This window comes from Bidens hawaiensis, unplaced genomic scaffold (assembly GCF_021521415.1).
Source record: "Bidens hawaiensis isolate Kalapana, Puna unplaced genomic scaffold, B.hawaiensis_p1.1 tig00015556_1, whole genome shotgun sequence".
NCBI classification, from domain to species: Eukaryota; Viridiplantae; Streptophyta; class Magnoliopsida; order Asterales; family Asteraceae; genus Bidens; species Bidens hawaiensis.
The window spans coordinates 467,176-475,107 of NW_027492394.1; the positions used below are offsets into that span (position 1 = coordinate 467,176).

At 42.7% G+C, this 7,932-nt stretch overlaps 1 pseudogene across 1 annotated transcript; it reads left to right on the forward strand.

Annotated features, from left to right (window-relative positions):
* Positions 1-512: 512 nt before the first annotated feature.
* On the forward strand, positions 513-1,551 carry LOC143549424 (cold-responsive protein kinase 1 pseudogene; annotated as a pseudogene). Its single transcript, XR_013138138.1, has 4 exons — positions 513-635; positions 731-846; positions 944-1,154; positions 1,262-1,551. The product of XR_013138138.1 is annotated as a cold-responsive protein kinase 1 pseudogene (transcript).
* Positions 1,552-7,932: the final 6,381 nt, after the last annotated feature.

Here is a 7,932-nt window from a genome sequence, read left to right on the forward strand (position 1 = left end):
TGGTAGCTTCCCCTAGTTTATTGTCAATTATATATAGTTTAAATTGTTAGTTGTGTTTATTTTAATTATAAGGATTTTTCTAATTTTTCTATTTTTGTCTCAATTTGAAGTTGACTTATTGTTTCCTAGATGTTGTTCTACCAACGAGTCCGTTCTTACTTCAAAATCCTTTCCTGTTATTCTTTTTGTTCCAAATTTACAATGGTGAGATATTTGGTTCTATATGTTTTATTTTGATTCATAATCTCAAACTGTATGCATACAACATATTTAGTCTTCAATTCCTCACACTCATGTAGATCGATATCATTGATTTTTTGTAGCTTCATGTAGTAGAATGATAGTATGATATATAACTCTTTTGTTCATGATTACAGACCCAATTTTGAATTTTTGATATAATCTACTAGTCAACATAGAGGAAGTCTTGTTATTAGTAAGTTCAGTTGCTGTTTTTGGAAGCTAGCTTCTCCAACTGAGGGTGTTAATAAAGGTGCATGATTAAATATTTACCTTAGTTTTTATAACTTATCATTTCTAATTCACGTGACAAGTAGAGTTTCATGATGATTGATGACTGTTTTCTTGGAAAATTTTAGCAAACAATCGGGGAAGCAACCTTGATGTTAGTATAGGTAAGACCAATGACCACCAACTAACTTTGTAACTGTATGCAATAATTTCATACTCTACGCATATGCACGTATTAACAAGATATTATTTATTTCAGAACTTTTGGATGTTGAAAATATGAGATTTTATACATACAAAGATCTGCAAGTTGCCACTGCAAATTTTAGACCAGAAAACAAGATAGGACAAGGAGGTTTTGGTTCTGTTTACAAGGTAACGTTTAAACATTTAAAACTATTTGTCTTCACGCGTGTGTTTTGGTATTACCAAAATAGATAATGATATCTTAAAAACACTTATTAATGTTTAGGGAATACCAAAAGATGGTTTGGTAGTTGCTATAAAGGTTCTCTCTGATGATTCAAGGCAAGGCTTGCGAGAATTCTTGAACGAAATAACCGTTATTTCAAATATACAACATGAAAACCTAGTGAAGTTGCATGGTTATTGCATTGAAGGAGATCATATAATCTTGGTCAATGGTTACCTTAAAAATGGTAGTCTAGATCAAACCCTTCTTGGTAATTAGAACTTGCAAACTTACAGTCACACCGATATCCTACTAACCAATAGGACCAGGTAATGAAAACATAAGTTATGAGCATTTTTTTGGTTTCATTATGTGTAGGAAATGGTGGTTGTAGCATTAGGTTCACATGGGAAATTAGAAGGAAAATATGCATAGGTGTTGCAATGGGGCTTGCTTATCTTCATGAGGAAATGCAACCTCATATTATTCATAGGGATATCAAGGCAAGCAATATTTTGCTTGATGAAGATTTTACACCAAAAATTTCAGATTTTGGCCTTGCAAAGCTTTTCCCGGCTCATTTGACTCATGTTAGCACACGTATTTCAGGAACCCAGTATGCTCGTCGCCTTTCATTATTGTTTCTTAGTAGACATGATTCATGGTAATACGGTAACTATCTTATTTTTAATTTTTGTGGTTATTATAGAGGCTACTTGGCCCCAGAGTGTGACATCTGCCCTATCCGACCCGACCCAGGTACCCGTTTCTCCGATCCGATCTCTTTCTTTTATGATTTAATATTTATTTATACTTATACTTTATTTTTAATAATAATAATATTTTCCTTCCCGCCTCTTCCTCTCTTTTCCTTCCCGCCGTCCCGTCCCTCTTCTTCTCTCCGCCTTCTTTTCCCTCTTGTTGCCGTCCCGCCTCTTTCTCTCTCTTGTCGTCGTTCCGCCCTTACGCCTTGAACCTCCTTTTTCTCTTAACTCTTTGCTTGTCCTTTGTTCCTTCCCGCCTAAGGTTGTCTGCGCAGCTCCACGCGCCAGACTCCTTACAAGGAAGCCTGCGCGAAGACCAGTTGTTCCTGCGATACGCGAGGCGAACTGTTCTCGCAGCGCGCTAAGAATTGTAGTTCTTCTCGCAGCGCGCTAAGAACGGTAGTTCTTCCCGCGACGCGCTAAGAATTGTAGTTCTTCTCGCAGCGCGCTAAGAACGGAAGTTCTTCCCGCGACGCGCTAAGAATTGTAGTTCTTCTCGCAGCGCGCTAAGAACGGAAGTTCTTCCCGCGACGCGCTAAGAATTGTAGTTCTTCTCGCAGCGCGCTAAGAATGGTAGTTCTTCCCGCGACGCGCTAAGGATTTTAGTTCTTCCCGCGGCGCGCTGTGGACTGTTCTCTGTCTGCCTTCGCCCTCGCGCGTGCGCTCGATGCTTTCTCGCGCTATGTCTTGAGTCTTTTCTTCTGTTTAATCCAGCCGTTTACTTTTGTGATGTCTTATCTTCTGTGCTGTTGACCTAACCTGCCTTATGTCTGAAAAGCCACTTTTGGCGCAGCATGCGCACCAACCCCATTGGTTGACAGAAAAAGTGACTGACATTATCTTTTGAGATCTGCTTTTTCCATGCTTGACCAGTACCTTTATCTGACCCTCCCATGCCTGTTTACTGTTACCTGTCAGCTTTTCCTTTGCCCCCTGCAGCTGCCATATCTTTTGATATCTTTTGCTTTTGGAATCTTTTGCTTTTTGAGATCTTTTCCCCTTTTCTAGGGATTTTGTTCCCTAGGGTTTCCCTATAAATAATAATGCTATTTTCTTAACACTACACACACAAACACTTATTATCTTTCTCTTCCTTGCTCTCTGCCGTTGATCCTCTGCCGTCTCCTCTCTCTGCCTTCGTCCTCCCTCCTGTTCTGCCCTGTTTTCCGGTAAATTGTTTAAGTTATTTATTAATTATGCTAACTTATAATCAAGACTTAAATCCAATCATTAAAACAATAATCTTTAATTATAGGTTAACTTGTGCTTGTTTAAAGTTGGTTCTTGCTTTATCTTTCACCGCATCGTTTATCAAGTGAGTAATCTCGTACCTAATCCCTTTTTATTTTTAATGTTTTGGGATGTTCATGTGTTCATACAAACTTAGAGTCTTAAACTTGTTTATGAACTTTAGTCGCGCAGTATCCCATGTGTTGAGGACGTTTACTTGGCTGTTTATTTGTATGTGTGTATCATTAACCGCTTTGTTCGGCCTATTCCGAAGTTTTCATGGATCCATTGGATGAACACGGGAGACCTATCGTTTACGGTTTTCTTTGTTTTACACTTGCACAGATGTTTTCTCGTTTTTGTGCTCATTTGGGAGCACGGATTGAACTATGAACTATGATCTATTTAGGCTTGATCACAATCTGATTACACCCTTGTTAAACACCAGACATACACGTGTTGCGCGCAGATTTATTGTTATCTATGTATTGTATTAAACTTGATTTCTCACCAACACGCAAGTGTTTGACGTTTATTTTAACACATGTTCAGGTTTGCTGTAGCTACATTTGGAGCTTGTGGACACGTAGGACGTTTTTACTTTTGGACCTAGATTAAAATGTATCAAGACAAGTTATTGTTGTTCGAATATTTTGCCTTATAATATATTGATTTATGTTGATTTATGTTATCTTGTGTTTACGTTGCGCGTGCGTGAATGAATATATTTATTAAATATTGACACCCAATAGTGTCACGAGTAATGAAACAATATGTGGCGCCCCGATGTATAATCCGCCTTTGGTCGGGGTGTTACAGATTGGTATCAGAGCTCGTTGACTTTAGGATAGGTGGTTAGACGTAACGGCCTAGAATACCTAAGAGTCCCTTCTCGCGCATGAGAGAAATCTCATGTTTGCGCGCTTATTGTTAATTACTCGTTATTTATAGATATGCTTGCGCAGACGCAGCGTATGGTTTTATGTTTTATTTCGCGATATTTCGATTTTTGCTGAATTTCGATTTTTATTGATTTTACTTACATATTCGTTTGTTGGATTTGAAAATCCGAAAAGTCATAGTGATACATGAATAGTTGATTTTCAAATTCCATTTACGATTATGTTCTGAGGTTGGAGACTTGAAAAGTCATGGTGATACATGAATTGTCAACCTCCAATACTCATTTTCTTGTATATTTTATATTGAAGATTGAAAAGTCATGGTGATACATGAATCGTCAATCTCCAATACTCGTTGGCTCGTATATTTTAAATTGGGAATTCGGAAAGTCATGGTGATACATGAATTGTCGATTCTTGATTCGAATTTGTTACCTTTATTAAGTTTGCATCTAGGGTCATTTATTTTACTTTAACTTTTGACAGTAACTGACTCCGCGAAACCAAGCTTTATAAGATTAAACTTTGCGCTAAGATATTAACTAAATTAAAACTTTTATAGAATGCCTCCGCTATCTCGCCGTCATCAGAGGAGAGAAGCCTCGCGCAGGCGTAGACAGCAACGTTCCCAGGAAAGGCCGCCGCAATAGCCCAAGCCTTGAGCCAAAACAATACCTCCGGTTATAACATTAAGTCCTTTAACGCGGGTAACCCTCCAAAGTTCACAGGTCTTGAAGGAGCCACCGTGATGCTCCAGTGGCTCGAGAAGATAGAAAACACTTTCCTCCATACCCAATGCCCTCCAGACAGACGAACCCTATATGCTTCCAGTGTCCTGGAATCCAGAGCGCTTACATGGTGGAATGGAGTAGCTCATGCGCGTGGCGCAGAGGCTGCTTCCAGCATGCTCTGGGAGGAATTTAAGGATCTCTTGACGCGAGAATTCTGCCCTCCCAACGAAGTTAAGCGCCTGGAGGAGGAATTTTGGAATCTTAAGCAATACAGCGGTGAAGCGCGCGAGTACGCGACGCGCTTCCATGAACTAAGCCTGCTTGTGCCTCACCTTGTTACCCCTTCCCGCCGAGCCATAGAGAAATTCCTTGGGGGTCTCCCCATGGAAATTCAAGATTCTGTATGGGCCAGAAACCCAGCAACCCTCTCTGACGCCATTGAGTTGGCCGCTGTGCTCAGCGACAACCATGTCAGAGCAGGAACCCTGTTCCTGCGAGGAGCTGAGAAGACCAAACCCAAGACTGCCCCTGAACCAACAGAAACCAAACCAGAACCCTCAAACCGTAACAACCTCAAGCGCAGGCGCAAAGCCTATGCGCTTACCAGCCCGCCCATTGTCCAGCAACCCACCTACCAACCTCCAGTTTACGCGCCTAACCCACTGTCGACCTACCCAACACCTCCTGTAGTCCACAACTATGCCTTAACCAACCCCGCACTCCCTGCCCCGCCAACTAAGAAACCTTACACAGGAACCCAACCCTTTTGCCCAACCTGTAGACTTCACCACCCAACCCAAACCCCGTGTCGACAATGTAACCGATGTGGCCGCGTTGGTCACTCTGCCGAGTTCTGTAGAGTCCCTTCCGCCAACCCAATCGCGCAAACACCACCAGCCTACCTGCAAAACCCTCAACCAACATACCCTAATCCACGACCCAGGTCGTGCTTTAACTGCGGTGATCCCAGTCATTTCCGGAACGCGTGCCCGAGACTACAAGTGCAAATCACACAAGCGAATCCGGTGAACCAAATTTCGAACCAAGTGACGCGCGGACGAGCTTTTAATATAACCGCGCACCAAGCGCAAGCGAATAATGACGTAGTTAATGGTACATTTTTGCTTAACGGATTTTATGCTTCTGTACTTTTTGATACTGGCGCCGATAGAAGTTTTATTTCTCGCGCGTTTGAGCAGAAGCTTGCGCGACCGCGCAACGATTTAAAAGAAAATTTTTCAGTTGAATTGGCTAATGGTGAAACTGTTTTAATTAACTCCGTGATTAAGAATTGCACGCTTAACCTTAACGAAAACGATTTTCTGATCGACCTCATCCCCATGCCTCTTGGAAGCTTTGATGTTATTATTGGTATGGACTGGCTCTCGAAGAATCGCGCCGAAGTTATTTGCGCCAAGAAGTTGATTCGCATTCCTCGAGAAAATGGTGATCTTCATATCTACGGCGAGAAACCCTCCCGCGGTCTTAAACTTATGTCTTGCGCCGAAGCCCGAAGACTCATGCGGAAGAAGTGTATTGCATTTTTAGCCCATGTGGTTAAACCTGCTGAAGAAAAGAAGCTTCGCGATATCCCTGTTGTGCGTGATTTCCCTGAAGTTTTTCCTGATGATCTTCCTGGTATCCCTCCCGCTCGTGAAGTCGAGTTCCGTATTGATCTTGTCCCTGGTGCTTCCCCCGTAGCTAAATCTCCTTATCGTCTTGCACCCGCTGAAATGCAAGAATTGGCAAGCCAACTTCAAGAGTTGACCGCTAAAGGATTCATTCGCCCTAGCTCTTCGCCCTGGGGTGCTCCGGTGTTGTTCGTTAAAAAAAAAGATGGTACGTTTCGCATGTGTATCGATTACCGCGAGTTGAACAAACTCACCATTAAGAACCGGTATCCCTTACCGCGTATTGACGACCTCTTTGATCAACTCCAAGGTGCCTCTTGTTTCTCCAAGATTGATCTCCGCTCTGGCTATCACCAGTTGCGCATCCGCGATGAAGATGTTCCGAAGACTGCTTTTCGAACTCGTTATGGCCACTTTGAATTCTTGGTCATGTCCTTCGGTTTAACCAACGCACCCGCCGTTTTCATGGATCTAATGAATCGGGTGTGTAGGCCTTTCTTGGATAAATTCGTGATTGTGTTTATCGATGACGTTCTGATTTATTCTAAGACCAAGGCCGAGCATGAGCAACATCTTCGGTTGGTATTGCAAAAGCTTCGAACCGAGCAGCTCTTTGCCAAGCTCTTCAAGTGTGAATTCTGGTCTGATGAAGTACAGTTTCTTGGCCATGTTGTGAACAAGATGGGGATTCATGTCGACCCATCCAAAATTGAAGCAATCAAGAACTGGATTACGCCGACCACTCCTACCGAGATCCGTTCCTTTCTGGGCTTAGCTGGTTACTACCGGCGATTTATTTCGAACTTCTCAAAGATCGCATTGCCTTTAACAGCTCTAACGCACAAAGGTAAACCGTATATTTGGGGCTCGAAGCAAGAAGAAGCCTTTCTGACGCTCAAGCGTTTGTTGTGTGAAGCTCCTGTTCTTGCGCTACCTGAGGGTAATGATGATTTTGTCGTGTATTGCGATGCATCCAACCAAGGTCTCGGTTGTGTTCTTATGCAACGAGGTAAAGTTATCGCTTACGCATCAAGGCAACTCAAGGTTCACGAGAAGAATTATACAACTCACGACCTCGAACTAGGCGCAGTTGTTTTTGCTTTGAAGATCTGGAGACACTACCTTTATGGTACTAAGTGTATCCTCTACACTGACCATAAAAGCCTTCAGCATATCTTTGATCAAAAGGAACTCAACATGAGACAACGCCGATGGAACGAACTCATCAGCGATTACGATTGTGAGATCCGGTATCATCCTGGTAAGGCTAATGTGGTAGCCGATGCGCTCAGCCGCAAACCCTGCCAGCTTAACTGTATCTTGCCGCGCACGCAGCTTCACTTTGCGCCGATTCAGAGCAATCTTGAATCACGCATTCGCGACGCGCAGCGCGCATCCATCAGTAATGGTAACCTTCGCGCCGAGTTAGCGTGTGGCGCGGAAGCGCACTTTGTCCCTAATATGAGTGGAATTCTCTGCTATCTCAATCTCATCTGGATTCCCTTTGATGAGAATCTTCGCGCTGATATCCTGAGTGAGGCGCATAAATCTCGGTATTCTATTCATCCCGGCGCTGATAAGATGTACAAGGATTTGCGCATTACTTATTGGTGGCCCGGTATGAAAAAGGACATTGCTGTGTTCGTAGCTAAATGCCTGACTTGTTCTAAGGTAAAAGCTGAACATCAACGCCCATCTGGTTTGCTCGAACAACCAGAAATTCCTACGTGGAAATGGGAAGGTATAGCGATGGACTTTATTACCAAGTTACCTTTGACAGCAAGCAAACAT